At 40.2% G+C, this 18,700-nt stretch overlaps 1 protein-coding gene across 3 annotated transcripts in view; it reads left to right on the top strand.

Annotated features, from left to right (window-relative positions):
- Positions 1-5,984: 5,984 nt before the first annotated feature.
- LOC125884745 (NGFI-A-binding protein 1-like) overlaps positions 5,985-18,700 on the top strand; it is a 35,502-nt gene continuing 22,786 nt past the window's right edge. The window contains exons 1-4 of one of the 3 annotated variants that reach the window (XM_049569887.1): positions 5,985-6,081; positions 10,760-10,852; positions 12,601-12,833; positions 14,285-14,585. The gene's annotated coding sequence lies outside the window, so the exon portion shown is untranslated. Of the gene's footprint in view, positions 6,082-10,759; positions 10,853-12,600; positions 12,834-13,987; positions 14,586-18,700 lie in introns of those variants that run through there. The other 2 variants (XM_049569888.1, XM_049569886.1) reach the window with 2 other exon arrangements.

The following is an 18,700-nucleotide window of genomic DNA, read 5'->3' as shown; positions in this document are numbered from 1 at the left end:
TGTATATTAGTTGTCAGCACGTCTCTGCATTAATGTCACCAAGACAAATCCCTGTGCATTCATTGTACCCTGCGATTTAAGTGATGCTGGTTGTGATGTGCTGCAGGGACGTGGGCAGGGCGATGTGGGTACTTGTGCGTGAGGAGCCCTAAGTTGCAGAGGTTTTTTTCTAATTGAGTCAGGGACTTATGCTGGCAAGGTAGGCGTGTGAGTGGGGGGGAGACTAATCCCAAGCTGCTGTTGTTTTTCGTGCCTGCTGGCTCGAGATCAAAAACTTAACAGCAATAATCATGCAAAATGTGTGGCTTCACTTCAAAGCCTGCCTCAACTTTGCTCACACCCTTGTAGCTCGCATTGTTTCATCATTTCTACCAGTTTTTCATCTCTTCTCCTTCCTCTCCTGCGAGAGCTTTTTACAACTCTCTTTTGTCACATCTCAGCACATGTCAATCGGCGAGGCTGGGAGGTGATCTGATAGGCAGTCGTGACCTTTCTGCAGAAATTAATACACTAAACAGATTAATCACACGTCAGATAAGCTTAAAGTTGAGGTGTTTTCGTCACGCACCGCTTCGAAGGCCGGTTGGTTTCTCTCTGACTACAGTGTGTGGTCGTGGCGGAGGGAGCGTCTGCCTCCGCCTGAGATAGCAGACATGTCAGACGTCAGCAGCACTCTCAGGGTGAGGATGCCGTGGGCGGCGAGGGTCGCTGAGGCCCATACGTGGCCAAAATGGGCAAATCCCCTCCACGTCAGCCCACGGCCTGTCAGCAGGGAGCTGCAGGGCTTCCCACTGAAGCCTTAAAGGTGCAGACCAGTAAAAACTCCACCACGTTAATGACGCCTGGGCCGCTTTTTATCTGAACCCACTCCTGTCATTACACAGCAAGTGATGCGCGCTTGTACTCAGAGTGACCTTTTTCTGTTTTGTGAAAACAAAACCTAAAAAGACTGCAAATCAGTTTTGCTCTTACAAACCCTGAAGTTTCTCAGCACCTTATTAAACATTTTTTGTTACATATTTTGAATTATAAAGTGTTAGTCATTGTGAATCATGTGCATGTGCTACCTGTTTTATCATGATAAATGATATTTATAATCAAACTCTAGCATTTCAAAGGCACATACAAGATGAAAATCTGTTGTATGGTGGCCAACAAGGGCCAATGTGCTTCACCGAGCCGAAACATTTCAGTCATGAGAAATGTGCTGCAGCTTCGGAAATGATGCCAATTAAAAACACGTCCACAAACGACGTCCAGGGTACCCTGGGTGCGCTGCTTGTTGTCTGTTTTAACAGGAAATTTAATGTTAACATACAGTCTCTTTCAAAATAAAAACACTACGTCGGTACAGCACCACCTATTGACCTTTTTTTCCCTTCAACAACGCACACGTGGTTGTGTTTAGGAAAAAACAACAGGGTTTGGCTTTAGAAACTTACGGGACATGAACACCGGCCTCCCGGGTGAAAGTCCATGGTTGTTGGATCCATCCACCACCTCTTCCGCCTGTCTTACTCGGACTTTCGCCGCCTTAACTTTCGTCCTTGTCCTGCTGCATTTCCCCCTGACGCCTCCAAGTGACATTAAACCGTAACGGCAACCAACTGCGTGTGATGCCAGCGTTAAAGGATGCCTTTTTTTCCGTTGGTTTCTGATGCTGCAAGTCACTCCCCGAGCGCCGGATTTCGACGACTCTGGAGTGAGACCGGGCTTGCTAAACCCGAGGTAGCCAGTTTGCTCTATGGGCCCAGTGATGCCGAAACAGCGCCACTCATGTCAGAAAATATTTCAGGTATTTTATTTATTTATTTTTTTAATTGTTTTCATTATTTTCCTGCCAGTAATGTTTTTTTTTAATTATTATTATTTGTTTTTATGTATTTTTTTTTAGAGCTGTTTTTTTTATTTATTTTTATATTTATCATTGTTGCTTGATAATTAACTCAACTTATGGCTTTATTATCAGAATAGTTGCTAATTAGCTCTGCGGATAAGTACAACTTTAAGGTACTTGTACTCGAGTATTTTTGCTACTTTACTACATTTATTTGTGAGTAACTTTACAGATTCAGATTATTAATGTAAAGTAGGGATAAATTATGGTGCATTTTTATTTTCAGCGACACAGCAGTGTTTAAAGTAACAACATTAATGGAATAATGCATCAACCTTGTAATCCAATAATGTTGAATATTTTATTTTTGGTACTTTAATCATATTTTGATGCTCATACTTTGTACTTTTACCTGATTTTAAACACCTGACGTTACCTCTCTTTAATTACTGCGCACTTTCTTTCGCAGAGTAATTCTGAAGTTGTCTGGATGATAAAACAACTTTCCTGTGATCACTGACGCGCCCGTGTTTCCAGACAGTATCTTCATGGAGGTGAGTCTGACTCTAAGTTGTAGTCGCAGAGTGTGAAGGCAGCAGATTTCCACGCTGGCACATTTGCAGGCAGCAGGGCTCCTATAGCTGTTTCTGCAGTAAAGTTTCACACACATAAACACACTGCAGGAACACTGCAGTCTCTATCTGTATGTCACATAACCTCCGCCTACGCTCATGACGCCCACACACATCCTTGCCCAAAACGCCCACACGAGTGTAATCTGTGTGCAAAGACACACACATACACACACACACAGACACACACACACATCGCCCCTATACACACTCCCCACCCACGCAGGCACACACGTGTTCAGTCAGACATAAGCCGCTCATACCATCCCACACTTTCTCAACAGACACAAAGTAAGACTCTGCTAACCAGGGAGCCTGTGCAAACACACCGGCTTTAGCATATTCACACACACACACACACAAACCGTGGCCTCGTACGGCATCTTTAAACTCAATAAAAAAAAAACTGCTCGGCTGCTTTACTTTCTGACCAGATTTTTTGATTTCACAACATTTTTTTTTTCCGTCCTCACATCCACGCCCGTCTAAAATGTGTCTGCCACCCAAACACTGGGTGGAGACGACAATAGGAGGCACCAAACTCCAGTCATTTTTTTTATCTGCTGCTTTTTGGCATCACAGTCATCCTGTAACCCATATTCCCTCCAAATGAAAAGGGACACTCCATGACAAGCACTACCACCGCCTGGAGACTGAATCATGCCGCTCTGTTGTTCCTCCTCTTTCTTTCTCTTTTTTTTCCTCCAAAAGAGGAACTTGGATGAAAAGAGCTGCTTTTTTAGAGCGCAAAGTGTTGAGGATGTGGGTTGGTGGGAAGGAGAGGAGAGGAGAGGGGAGGAGAGGGGAGGGAGGAGACAGAGGGGAGGGAGAAGGGGAGCAGAGCAGCGTGGGCGCTCTGACAGGGCGAGGGGCTGACAGGCCCAGGCGTGGGCGTGTCATTGAAATGTGTTTCTACTCCGGAGGGGGAGAAGAAGAAGAAGGAGGGAGAGAGAAAAAAAAAAGTTGCAGGGAGGAAGAAAAGGAGGAGAAGAAGAAAAAGAGAGAGCTGCAGAAATTAAACGAACAGGCATCTCCTGAAAAGTGAAATATGAAGAGGCTCCTTGCCAAATGAGATACATCCACTGTTTGGAGGTTTCGGCGGGGAGGGGAGGACACAGGGAGGAAAAAAAAAAGTGACGCCTACTCTTTGCGAGTGATTGACAGGACGACATGAAAGCAGATTGCTGCTGTCGTGTGAAAACCTTGTACATCTTGCTCTCGGCGGTTTCTAATGTTTTTAGGACTAAATTGAAGGATGAGCTGAGGTTGGTTTTTTTTTTGTGTCGGTTTTGGGGAAACATTTTAAAACCGGATCAGATGAATTCTAAAGATGGATTTGTGCTTTTGCAGAGAGACAACTTCGCAAACCCACGCAGAGAAGAGTGTTGAGGGTAACACCCCCCCAAAGATCTCAAAGAAATACAGACGTGTCGTGTGCCAAGAAAGGGTTTCAGAAAGTTCAGTTTGGTCGTATTGTTCGGCACACAGGAAACAAAATTCCTCTTCAAGGCACGAAATATCGTTGCTGTTCTTGTCCTCGCCCCGTCCACTTACCTCAATTAAGTAGGACACGTACTCATCCCAACCCGTCACATATCGCCACTTTGTCAGGCTGTCACGTCTGAATATGGGACACGCTCCTGGATGAACATTGCAATCAACCAATCACAGCCCTCTGACATCATCAGTGTGCTGCTCTTGCACTTCTGTCGAAGTTCATTTGTGCTCCGTCAGAGCTAGTTTTCCAAACGGAACAACACTGAACAAAAACCTTAAAAGCTACTCCACAGTTAGCGAGTTAGCATGCTAACTAGGTTGGCTATGCTAACAAGTAATGCAGAATTTATATGTTTGTGTTTTACTTCTTTGCTTGTCGCTAGGCTAATTTATACAATTAAAAATGCCATAGGCTGGCACTAATAACGTTAGCATGTTGTATTTGTTTGGAAAACGTGTTTAGTATAAGACAGTTGTTTTGTCAGTGAACCTTGTAAGTTGTAATTCAGCCAAATTTTGTACCGTTACCTTGGTTACATGTTGTCCCTGGCTTTATATGAGAAGAAGAAAAGTCTGCTAGCTGCTAGGCTAATTTATACAATGTAAAATGCCATAGGCTTGTGCTAATAACGTTAGCATGTTTCACTTGTTTGGAAAACGTGTTTAGTATAAGACAGTTGTTTTGTCAGTGAACCTTGTGAGTTGTAATGGAGCCAAATTTTGTTACATTTGTTAAATGTTGCTGTTGTCCCTGGTTTTATATGAGAAGAGGAAAAGTTTGCTAGCTGATAGGCTAATTTACACATTGTAAAATGCCATAGGCTTGTGCTAATAACGTTAGCATCTTATATGTGTTTGGAAATCAAACAAAATGTTTAGTATAAGACAGTTGTTTTGTCAGTGAACCTTGTAAGTTGTAATTTAATTTTGTGGCGTTACCTTTGTTAAATGTTGCTGTTGTCCCTGGTTTTATATGAGAAGAGGAAAAGTCTGCTAGCTGCTAGGCTAATTTATACAATGTGAAATGCCGAAAGCTTGTGCTAATAATGTTGGCATGTTGTATTTGTGGGGAAAATGGGGTCTAAACTGTGTAATGATTGCAACATAAAGTTTGCTAACTGGAAGTTGGGGCTGTCTGTTCTCCCAGAGCAGAATTTTGGTTGCTGTGGCCACTGACTGGGGATCTGTAGTGGCGGAGTGTGAGGCAGAGGACACACTGTGATTTGAAGCTCTAGCTAATGTCAGGGACATAAACAGGAATGTGAAGCCATGCCTGTGGGCATTTAGCTCCGGTTAGCAGCAGGCTAACTTATTAGCATCATTTTCTCTCCATCTCTTAATTACTTTGCTAACATTGAATGTGTTTTGTTTCGTTTACTGTCAGACTCTCTGTCCTACATCTTTGGGTTGCTTTGCAGTGTAGGCAGTTGTTGCCAATGCTGGAATAGCAACTGTCTTAGCAGGATTCTCCATCACTGAATCAGACTTTCACCATCTGAAGTGACGTGCTCACACGTCTGCATTTGTAGACCAGCCAATAGGAACACCCTCTCTCTGAAGTGACCTGTGATTGGACAAAGTCTCCTGAAAACACAGCCAAGAGGAGGTGCAGAAGTTTTTGCCCAGTGATGCCAGAATAAAACTGCCTACTGCAGCTTTAATGGAGAAAAGGGAGCTCTTAGGTCAAGTTTTTGTGCAACTTTGGCCGATAAACCTGCTGTGACTTTTGTTCTCTGTAGAAACAATCATCTAAATAACCTCCCCGTGCAGAGCAGAGGCTGTAAGAAACAGGGCAGTGGTTTAAATTGGGTAAACTGGGAAACTGGGGCTTGTGGGAACAGGCAGCCTGGGTGTCGACCTACCTCTTAGTGTGGGTGGACATCCTATTTCCTGCTGGCGCTCTTGCTTTTAATTTGTTCTTGTTGTTAGATTCTGAGTGTGGTGTGTGTGTGTGTGTGTGTGTGTGTGTGTGAGAGGGTTAGTGAGGGTGGGATGGAGGAGTGAGGTCAGAGGAGACAGATACGGAGCTGATATTCCTTCTCTTCTCCGCTTCTTACAGAATTTGATTTGATCCCCGTCTGCTCGGAGGTTGATCCATGGGAACGCCGTTAGAAGGTCATATCTGCATAATAACACACACACACACAAACACGGAGCAGCCAGACGTGGATTTAGAGGCTGAAGGTGGGCGGTCTGGAATCCTACCTGCCTACCTGCATTTGGAAAACACATCATAAATATTTGCATGAAACTTCATCCTTGACTTTGGAGTTACGTAGTGTGACAAAATAATCTCAACTCAGGCTTTCCTTATTAACTTTTTCCTGAGCTTTCAACCGTACGACGCGGTCTGTTGTGCTGAGGACACTGGATTTCCAAAGAATGTGTACTTCACAGTGACATCTGGACTCCTCTTTGAAAGAAAATTCACCACAAAAAACAGAGAAACCGCCTCCTTTACTTCCTTAAAACTCCTCCTTTTCTTTAAAATTTTATTATCATGGCTTGTGAAGTATATAAAATCATATATTAGCTTTTAAAAATAAGTTCTATTACACCTAAAATGTGGGATTTGGAGTCACCAGAGGACCCACAATATGATATTATTGCAATATGCTGAGTATTGTGATAGAATATATTGCGATATATTACCTTTTTGTCCAACTGCAAATCATTTCTCTGAAGGAAAACTGTCAATGTCAGTTTTTTCTACGACCAAAAGTTGTATCAAAATGTTAATAATAAAAACATAATAATATATATGATAAAAGATCGATACTTGGTGTCCGTGTATTGAAACAATATCGCCACAAAAAATATCCCGATGCCATGTTGAATAAATTTTCCCCCTCCACTACTAAAATGTAAATTCATTAACAAATTCAATGTACAAATTGCCCGTAAACAATTAACGTTCTTTCTTTACCTCAGATTAATTCCATTTTTACATTTGTACTGGGGATGTTAATGGCTTAATTATGCACACACCTGGGTCAGGTAGAAGCTAGCTAGCGACGCAAAATACACGACTTAAGCAGTACGAATGAGAGCAGTGCGATTTTGCATCATCCGCTTATTCGCGAGAGTTGAAAAATCTGAACTTTAGCGACCAATTCATGCCACGTTAGCCAATCAGGAGTGAGATATTCCTGGGACGTATGACGCCGAGGACGTACCAACGGAAGTTCATTCATCGATTCAGTGATTTCAGGCGTGTATGATGCGAGTTATCTGTGCGTATGAAGCAACTCAACTCAAAATGTTCCAACGTTCAAACTTGTGCAAGTAATGTGACGCAAACATTCACAACATAAGGGGCTTAATTTTGAGCCGCCATCCTCCTTTAGCATTGTACGCTATGTTATCACTGTTAGCGTTGATAGTAACGTCAACATGGCTAGCGGTGCTAACATAGTTAACAGTGCTAAAGGGGTTTTGTGGTTCCAAATGAAGCAACTTTCTCACTGTGGCGACCTGGGTAGAAGCCGAAGGGTGGCCACAATGTTTCCACATGACGGTAATGGTAATCACCAAATGAGCTGCGCAGCTAGCTAGCTCCAACCTGACCCAGATGGTGCACGGTGCAGAGCAGCCAAGGCTAATGTTAGCTAATGTGTGGAGACCAGACGGTGGCCACTAGAAGTATGCAAAGGACTGCTTTGCTAATTCTGCCCCTGCTTCTGCTTGTTTTCTGACTAGCTAGCCTGACCACATCCAGCCATTACAAAATGCGCCTTCTGGCGTTGACGTTGTATCCTGTTTGTTTAATTTATACAAAACTCTAATGTTGGAACAACAAGTCGTAGTTTCAGGGAGGTTATGTGAAGCCAGGCTAGCTTTTTCCCCTTGTTTCCAGTTTCTGTGCTAAGATAAGCTAACCTGCTAAATTTACAAACATAACGAGTGGTGTCAATTTTCTCGTCCAGCTCTTTGCAAAATGGTGAATAAGTGTGAACTGTTTCTTCATGGTGGACGTAAATATTATGATTTTTTGTGGACATTGCGTTTGGTTTCCATTCCTCTTGACTAAATGTTGTTATTCAACGTCAAGACAATGTCGACATGAGTCGTTTATAAAGTGTTGGATTCTGGTTACTTGACAGAACAACTTAAAACCAACAAAATATCAACATCACTGGTCGTCAGTACTGGAAGTCAAATTGATGTTGGCATTAGACACTGTCATGACATTGAATTTTGGTCACCTGACATCACAACCTATATTTGTTGGCCAGCTGGGATGCTACAGCTACACTGAACACAAAGTACAGCTGAGGCGGAGACGGTATAAGGTGTCACAGCAGGCTGGTGGCCAGCGACAGTGCCGGGTCTAAGCTGTGTAAGGGCAGCAACAGAAAGTTTGCGGATCAAGCTGGTAGTCAGGGCTGTCCGTTCTCTTGGAGCTGGGGTTTGCGTGAGCTGAATTTGTGTTGCTGCTCCTGCTCTCCTCCTGATGAGGTGGTCTGTGGTGGCAGGGAATAAGGCTAGCTAATGTTAGCTACATAAACGTGTACGTGAAGCCGCACCCGTGAGCCTTTAGCTCCGGTTTTATTTCGTTTACTGTCAAATGCTCTTTTAAATTTTACTTCTTGAAGGTGTTTAACGTCATATGGTGACTGTAGTGTTTCTATAGTTACCATAAAGGGATTTAAGTGCCTTTATAGGCCACTTTAACAAGATGTTAATGTCTTCTACTTTCTTTAGTGTGTGTCTGGTGCTGCGTACAAAGTTTATATGTACCAAAAAACAAACAAAGAAATGATTTAGCTTATTTGTGAATTTGTGTGGTTATTAAACATTTTGGTATCAGCATAATACTCCTGCAGGATTTTATATTCCAGCATAATCTGCAGTTTTGCTTTGATATTTGTTTTAGTTTCCTTCTGAAATTAATTAGAGGATCTGAAAAGCAAGCAGTCCCACCCCGTCCACCCCCACACAGAGAAACACACACACACACACACACACACACACACACACACACAGTACAAATACTAGTTTTCTCATCATTTGGGCTTTTGAAGACACATAAAAGCAGCTGCAGCGCTCAGTGTAAATTGTTTTATTTTATTTTTCGGGCTGCTGTGTTCGGGGCGTAATGGCGGCGGAGGTGGGAGGGCAGGGTTTTGGGGAGGTGGTGGGTTGACAAAAGCTGTTCTGGTTTCGTCCCCAGGGTGTTTCACTGGTGGCGGCTGGCCTAATTCCCCAAAATAGCTCATTGATGGGGAATCAGGCAGAGTCAAAGTGATCTTGTGGAGATTTGATTCGAGCACCGAGGGTGTCAGGAGAGCAGCGTTTACAGGCGCACCGCTCGCTTTTCTTGGCTTCGTCTTACATGCAGATATTAAAGTTCCACACAGTACTACGCAGTATTTTTTTCCCTCCAGTTCACATCTTTGCCGTGTCGTGCGCACCGTGACCTCTGACCTTTCTTCTCCTTCTTGGTGCTTACTTGTCAAGTTGATGATTCAGGAAATGAAACTCTCTCTGCTGTTTACATGTCAAATCTACACAGAAATCAGTCATCATTGTTGTGTACACTGTGTAGTGCGTGTAGAAGTATACTGGCACCGGTACTAATGATTCTGTGGCAGAGGAGACGTAGCAGTAATATGTCTTGTTATTTGATTATACTGAACTGCACTGGTGCTACTGGCAGTAGTAGAAGAAGAAACAGCTGTCATAGAATAAATCGTAGAAGTATTTGGACAAGTAGCAGCAGCAGCAGCTATAATAGTAGCCATAGTAGTTGTTGTAATAGGGTTAGTAAAAGTACTTGCAGTGGTATTTGGACTAGTAATGACAGTAGCAGTAATGGTAGTATTTCTAGTAGCAGTAGTGGTAGTATTTCTAGTAGCAGTAGTGGTAGTAAAAGTAGGGTCAGTTCAAGTAGTAGTAGTAGTACTTGTACAAGTTGCAGTGGTAGCAGCATGAGCATTTTGACAAGTAACAATAGCAGCAGTAATACTAGTCATAGTAGTAACTGTAGTACAGTTAGTAAATGTACTTGCAGTAGTATTTGGACCGCTAACAATCATAGCAGTAATAGTAATATTTTTGGGCTGGCTACTACCGATGGTAGTAGTAGGGTTAGTGGCAGTACTATTAATAGTTGTGGTCAGGTCAGTACAAGCAGTAGCAGCGGTAGTATTATATGGACAAGTAATAGTAGCAAAAGTAATAGTAGTCATAGTCGTAACTGCAGTAGGGTCAGTACAAGTAGTAGCAGTAGTATTTGGACTAGTAACGATAGTAGCAGTAATGGTAGTACTATTAGTAGTAGTAGTAGGGTCAGTGCAAGAAGTGGCAGTACTATCAATGGTTGTAGTAAGATCAGCACTAGTATTAGCAGTGGTACTATTTATATTTGTAGAGGATAAGCAGTAATGGAAAATGACTGGATGGAAGGTTGGTGCAAGTAGAAGCAGCACTAGCAGTATCAGTAATGTGTACTTATACACATTTATTGAGTCTTAATGGAGGAAAGTTGAGAACAATGTTGCATCCAGACAGAAATCAGCTCTTTGTGTCACGTTCGGGAAACACTCAGCAGCAACACACACACACACACACACACACACACACACTGACTGCACAGAGGGCTTCCTGCTACCCACTTCCCCGTGTTGGAAACCATTTGCATGCTCTGTCACATCACGAAAATTTAAACTGACCATTTGCATACAGGCCTGTTTCATTGACGCACTTGTGTGGCACCCAACTTCAGTCACACGTGAGTAAAAGCCACTGCTACAGATATCAGTCAGTGGTGACATACTACTGTGTTGTGCAGATTCTTTATATGACACACAAGCGTGTGAAACGTCTACATCCACCTATCCACTGAGGAAGACTATGAGATGAAGCTGAAAGTTCAGAAGAGCTGGTGAGTAGATCATTGAGCTTATTGTGTTTCGATAGTGTTGCCAAAAGTTTAATGTGAAAAACTGCTGATGCAAAGAAAATGTACGTGTGAACACACTGTACATATACAAGATATACTGACATGCTGTATACATATTATAGTTATAGATAAAATAATATTGGTGTTTTACAGGTGAACATTATACATGTAAAAATATATACACATTGTACATATAGAGTATACATACTAAATACTGTATACACAGAAACAGTTAATAAAGAAAAATGTTTAGTATGTAAAAATGTGTACCCATGTTGTCATTGTAGACAAAGAAATATATTTACCAAGGAATTATATACACATAAACTCAATTTATAGAACAAATATTGTCTGTGCAGGCATGCAGTGTATATGAAAAAATATATAAATATATGTACAAGATTTATAGATACATAAAAATATATACTACTATACAGTGGGCTTTATTATAAAAACTTGCCCATGCACACATTACACAAAGAAAATGTAAAGACACATTGTGCATATAGAACATACAAACTATAAAGCATATATACATAGTATACACAAAAACTCCAATTCATAGGGAAAATATTTTATATACCCATGCTGTCATTGTACATAAGGAAAATATACTTTAAAAGAAAGTGTATATATATATATATATATATATATATATATATATAGTTATATGATACATACTTTCAAATATCTATCTATCTATCTCCCCAATTTTTGCATGTAGACACACTGTATTTATAGATTATATACACACAAATCACAAGATTCCTAGATAGAAAATATATATAGTAGTAGTAATGTGGTATCTCTCTCTCTCTCTCTCTCTCTCTCTATATATATATATATATATTGTATAGCATGTAGACACATTGTATATAAAGATTATATACACACAAATCAAAATAATACACAGAATACAGTTTCTAAAACTATTTACAGAGGAAATGTTTTATATACCCAAGCTGTCATTGTACATGACGAAAATATACTGATAATGAAATTATATATAGTGTATATGTAGAAAGTATAAAGTATATATAGTGTCTTTGCAAAATTGATAGATAGAAAATATCCTACTACTACAGTAGGCTATATAAAACGTACCTGTGCACACATTTTACCCTAACTCTACATAGACGTGGACATATTGTGGATATATATATATATATATATATATATATATGTATAGATTATATACACACTATCAAACATAATACATGAAATACAGTTTCTATAACTATTTGCAGAGAAAATGTTTTATATACCCATATTATCATTGCACATGAAGAAAATATACTGATAATGAAATTATATACACTGAGTTTATAGATAGAATATTATCATTTTACAGTCATATACACATCTTTGCAAGATCTATAGAGTACACACACTGTACAGCACATACACATGTTGTAGAACATTATATAGAGGAAATGTTTTACTGTCCATACATGTGAAATGCCACTGCACATGAAGACTATATACACACACTTTGGAGACTATATGACACAGTGTACTAAACCGGATGCAGCGTGTCCGCGTGCACAGTGATCAATAAGTGTCTGATATATTGATTATCGGTGAGCCAATATTTACAGCTGAGTATGGCTGTAATAATGAGATCTGCTCCACCGTGGTAATTTAGTTTGAGAACATCAAGTGTGCAAACTGCTGTGTCTCTCTGTGTCTCTGTGGGTGTTGAACCTGCCTGTGTTTGGTATTCCGTGCAGAAAGCCTCCCACGCCCCGTGTGTCCGCCCACGCGCGGATTTGCGTCACGCAGGGAGCAGCGTGGGCGAGAGAGAGAGAGAGAGAGAAAGAGAGAGAGAGGCTCTGTGGCAACCGCGCGGAATATCCCACTTTATTCTGCTGCCCGCGTCAAGCTGCGCGCGAGCAGGGCGCGACACGGACAGGAAGTGGTGACAAAATAAAAGCACCTGGAATACACATGGAGAGTAAATCAGGTTTGTAGACAACAACTGGTGGAGGAAGTACTGATGGAGTAAAAGTACTATAATAATAATAATAATAATAATAATGATAATGATAATATAAATAAAATAATAGAATAAAATAAAATAAAATGCAGAATTAAAGCAAATAAAATGAGGCAATTTTTAAAAATACAAATAAAGATAAAATACCAAAGCTGGCAACTAATTGCCCTGTAGATTGCTCTGAGGTACAGCAAATCAGACATCCCTTTTCACACATCCGACTGTGTAAAAATACTTGTTGTATACACCATGTATTGTATTGTACTTCCTGGATGATGTGTGAATAAAACTAAACTAAACTAAACTAAACTAAACTAAACTAAACTAAAAACAATAAAAGTAATCAACAGATATATATAAAATAATTGATAAAAGGCTTTTTTGAACAGATAAAAATGTCACTGATTGTCGAAATACTCTGTTGCAAGTAAAAGTCCTACATTCAAGTAAAAGTGCAGTACCTAAAGTATGGAAGTAATTTGTCAGGCAGAATTTTTTTTATAAATTTTATATATATATATTTTATATATATATTGAATATAGCAACTTTTTTAGGCTGTTATTTACCTCTGAATTGTTGTGACTAAGTGTTTAAGTAGCAAGAAATTGACATAACTGAGTAAAGACAAAACATCACAATGTACACTGTAAAAAAAGTGCAAAAGTCAAGAATCGTATCGAGAAAATTCTTTTTTAAATTTTATTTCTTGTTTTTATTTAATTTTCACATTATTGTTGTAATTCATTTTTTATTTTATTTTTATTTATCTTTATTTCATTTTTTAATTCATTTTTTAGTTTATTTTCCTTTATACATTTTTATTTTTTGTATATGTTCCTTTTTTTTACACATTTTTTTTTATTTTTTTAGTATATTTTCCTCTATTTTATACATTTTTATTTTTTGTATATTTTCCTTTATTTATACATTTTTTTTTTTTAATTTTTTTAGTATATTTTCCTTTATTTTATACATTTTTATTTTTTTGTATATTTTCCTTTATTTATACATTTTTTTAGTATAGTTTCCTTTATTTTATACATTTTTATTTTTTGTATATTTTCCTTTATTTATACATTTTTTAAAAATATATATTTACCTTTATTTTATACATTTTTTAAGGTGTAATCACACAATCAGATGCTGCGCTTTTATTTTGTAACGCCAGCCGGAAGCGCGTGTTTGCGTGTGTCTGCGCTCGCCTTGACAGTGGTGAACAGTGCAGGGGAGTGGAGAGACGCTGGGAGAGGACTCAAACACTCACACACTCACACACACTCACCCATACACACACACACACACACTCAACACACACTCGGAGGAAGAAAGACGCACCAAAAGACGCACGAAGGTCAGCGGCTTTTTTTTTTTTTCCTCTTAACTGATATTCTGCGCCTTTTTTCTCTCTCAACGGCAGGAGAAAGAAAAAGTTTCCAGAAAGAGAGGAAGAGGAGAGGAGTGTCGCTCGGTGTGAGCACGCACAGACAAGCACGCGCTCTTTGGCTTCTTCTTTTTGTCCTGGAGATAATTTGATTTTTATAAAAGATTATTTGTCATTTTTACGCACCGTTGCTGTTTTGGGGGACGCCTTGTTGTGCGGGCTGTTTGTGCACACATTCACCCCCCGGGCTCTGTGTTGATAAACAGTGAAGAAGAAGGAGAAAGAGCAGAAGAAGAAGCGGACCAGGGCGGACCAAAGGGGGCCACAAACTCACCAGGTAGGTACAAGTAGACCTGGCTCTGATCCTGCATCTTACCTGCTGCTTTATTTTGGCACATGCTGCAGAGACAGCACCACATCACCTCCAGATATTGTTCTGATATCATAGGGAATGCTTTAAAGCGCTGCAGCATGTGTGTGAAACTCTGTTTAGGAATATTATATTGAGATAAAGCAGCGTGCACATGATTTAAGCCTCTATTGTTACATTAGTATGTGGAATTATCTTTATAGGGAGTCAAAAATAGCTCAGATGCAACCTCACCTCACCACACAGGCTTTATTGATATTACAGTAATAATATAATAGATAGGGAAGCACAGTTGTAGCCACTCATGTGCATTAAAATGCGAATATAAAGGTGACTGTGTCATTGTGGACTCCCCATTGAGTTACTATGGGAACATTAAAGACACAATAATGTGGTGTTTAATTTAAATAGCCTGTGTGTCTTTGCCAGGTGTGCTCAGCTGCACCAGAGCCTGAATAACTGCACTAAATCTGCTGTTATGGTGCACACATGACTGAACACATAGTTCCCAGGTCACCGTGGTGATCACGGCGTTCTTCCTCCGCACTGAAATATTGGGAAATCCCATCTGAATCACAGTGAAGTCAAAGTGTTCCTCACTTTAGATAAGCCTGGTCTGCTGCGTGGCACTTTTACCTGGAAAACTACACATCAGCCTGAGTGTGTGTATGTATGTGTGTGTGTGTGTGTGTGTGTGTAATCTAAGTGTGTGTGCGTGTGTGCACCATTGTGCCGGCGCACGCCTCCCTTCTCCAGGTGAAAAGCCGAACTCGCTAAACTCGCTTTTGTGGAGCAGGACTTCAATTAGAAGCTGCCATTCACAGGCGCCTATTACTCCCTGAACACACACACACACACCAAACACACACACACACACACACACACACACACACACACACACACACATGTCTGCTGTGATAAAACCTGGAGTAAGATGGCAGGCTGTTAGATATCAGTCTTGAAGGAGCGTTTGTGCAGACGCCGACAACGAGCACCACCGGAGCCGTTTCCTCACTGGAGTCAATGGATCCAGTTTCTATTTGCAGGAACGCCGTGTGGTGCTTTTTAAAGCCGCAGGATTGTTTCATGCTCCAGACAGGCTTGGACAATCTACCTGCCGCACACACGGGAGTTCACACCGCAGCTATATATAGGCATTCAATTCACACGTTTGCGCTTTATTGTGAAAAACCAGCAGAAAACAGCCTCTGAGACAAAAGTGGGAACGTCTGATAGCTGCAGCCGACGAGTCTTTGTTTTGTCTGTGGAATGTCAGCAAAGGTGACATCGATCTTGTTTCATCCAGACAACCAAATCAAATATATTTACTGTAATATATGTGAAGGAAAAGCATCAAATCATAATTTTAAGAAGCCACAATCACAGATAAATAAACAGATAAATCGCATCTAATGGTGCCACAGTGGCTCTGATAAAATCTTTACATCTGTGTCAAACTGTACGCTACTGATTTAAACAGAAGGGCGTGAGGTTTGTTTCAGCATTCAGAGGTTTGGAGGTCCATGCCACAAAATATTAAGCATCAAACACCTAATTTTTGCACCAATTTGTGCCATTTCAGCATTAATCAGGGCGTCTACAGGTCCTTAAAAGGTCTTAAATTAGGCCTTAAAAGTCAGGAAATAGTCTTAACTGCGACAAACATTTTATCTAATTTAATTTATCCGTTTTTTAAATTTCTTTTTGTGAAAATGAGTGATGCCTTTCTATGTAAAAGTCTAAAAATTTTAATGTTACACATCTTTAAAAAAGTACAAGACCACGTGTACACCACTTACCTGCGATACTTAAATAAATAAAACATGATTCATCCAAAACTCTGTCCCTAAATGTGGTTAAAAGGCGTCCTGATCAGGTCTTTAAAAGCATTGAATATAACTGTCTGATACCTGTAGACACCCTCATTAATTTACATCTTAATTACATCAAAAATCAAATCAATCGAAATCTGCGCCTAATTTTAAAGCATGTTACATTGTGCAATACGTGCTGGGTAAATCTTGCTGTAACGTCGATCAGCGTCTGAAACCTCCTCCTCTCACACCTTTTCCCAAATTAAGGGAGCAGTCGTGGCCTCCTTGTGCAGCGATTGGCCAGCTCAGTATGTGGAGGTATGAAAGTACTTTAGCTACGTGTATGAACAAGTGTCTTTGAGGACGGACTGTCTGTGCACAGCTACCTCTGTTTGTGTCATTTATTAAGGTCGCTCAGAGCAGGTTTAAAAGTTTTATCGGTCAACACTTCATACGAATGTTCAAAAAATACACATCATTGAGTCGAAGTGGACGTTTGTGCCAAATTTGAAGAAATTCCCTCAAGGTGTTCTGCAGATATCACGTTCAAGAGAATGAGACGGACGAGGTCACAGTGACCCTGGCCTTTGACCACCGAAATCTAATCAGCTCGTCCAGCCCAGTAGACGTTTGTGCCAAATTTAAGAAAACAGGACATAAAGGGGGATTCATACTTGTGCGGCAGAGCCTACGCTGTTATGAGCATTTATACCTGTGTGGTGGTGTGTCCGTGTCACTCTGCAGTTACACCTCCAAAACACCAGTCAGCAGCTGTAAAGTTTACTTGATACAAAACACACATTAAACACACATTAAACACACATTAAATATGGCTTAATAGAGACAGTTTCAAACACAAGTACACAAATCAGCTTCACTATAACTCGCAGCATTCACAGACAAACACTTGTCTTTATCTGGACACATTTTCCCCACAAATACAGCATGCTAACGTTATTAGCACAAGCCTATGGCATTTTACATTGTATAGATTAGCCTAGCAGCTAGCGGACTTTTCCTCTACTCATATAAAACCAGGGACAACAGCAACATTTAACAAAGGTAATGTTACATAATTTGGCTCCATTACAACTCACTGCATAATAAGGAAAAAATAAGACTATAGAATGTAGAAGCGTCTTCTTCACACAAATGATCCCTGAGTGTGATCGACTCGCACACCAATCTGCTTGTTGTGCTCAGTTGCTAACATTGTATGGCTAAAACTTTGATTACATACAGTGTATTCTGCTTGCACTTGACAATGACCCCTGGAAAGTGACGTTTCAGCACAAACACAGCGATAGCTTTTACACTAAATCTGGATATGCCGATTGCTGACAGTGCAAGCATGAGAGTGTTAGCTTCAGAGTTGAGCTTGGAGTTTTAGGATGGTGCTGTTTCATTATCATTAAACCTTTATTTAACCAGGTGAAGACACAGTGAGATTCAACCTGCAGTTAGATGCTGGTCACTACGCTCCCAGTTTGGAGAAGCAGCCTAAAGCTAAAGCGATAGCAACAACACAAACTAATACGTAACTGATGAGTCTTTGTGTTCTGTGAACTAAAATTACTGTTTCTGTCGAAGGAGTCTGGAGCCTGTGGACGAGGGCAGCTGCAAAACATATTTTAGCCTCCTTAAAAAGGACCACCCAAAAAAAAATAAAAATCAACATCAGTGTAAGTGGACACTATGTTAAGATTATTTTACAGCTTTACCTTGCTGTCAGACAGGCCTTTACAAGGAGGAGCTGAAGCTGTTATATGTATATATATATATATATATGCGTTATATATATAGAGTGTTTATTGTGAGACGTTCAGGACTGAACATGGCGTCCACAGCAGTACATGGGTTTATATTAGTGGTGGGGAAAAAATCGATACAGCAAAGTATTGTGATATTTTTATGTGCTGATATCGTATCGACACATGGACAACAAGTATCGATTTTCTTTTTTATCATATGAATGATTTATATTATAAATACAAGTTTAAGTTTTGGTAGCCGACTAGAATAATGAAATCAATTGGTACGATATGGTACGAAATGATGAAATATGATACGATACGATGAAATATGATTCAATACAATACGATGCGATGAAATATGACTCGATACGATACAATATGACACTCTTTATTGTCCCCGTAGGGAAAGTCGCCTTTGACTCAGGAGCTGCTCAAGTATTTCTGCCTAGCATACGTACGCCATAGAAACACATACTACACATAACATTATCACACATCAGCCGTTCACGTATAG

The sequence above is a fragment of the Epinephelus fuscoguttatus genome, linkage group LG24 (genome assembly GCF_011397635.1).
Source record: "Epinephelus fuscoguttatus linkage group LG24, E.fuscoguttatus.final_Chr_v1".
NCBI classification, from domain to species: domain Eukaryota; kingdom Metazoa; phylum Chordata; class Actinopteri; order Perciformes; family Serranidae; genus Epinephelus; species Epinephelus fuscoguttatus.
The sequence above is the reverse complement of the archived record's forward strand: the minus strand, read 5'-3'. Positions and strand labels throughout refer to the sequence as shown.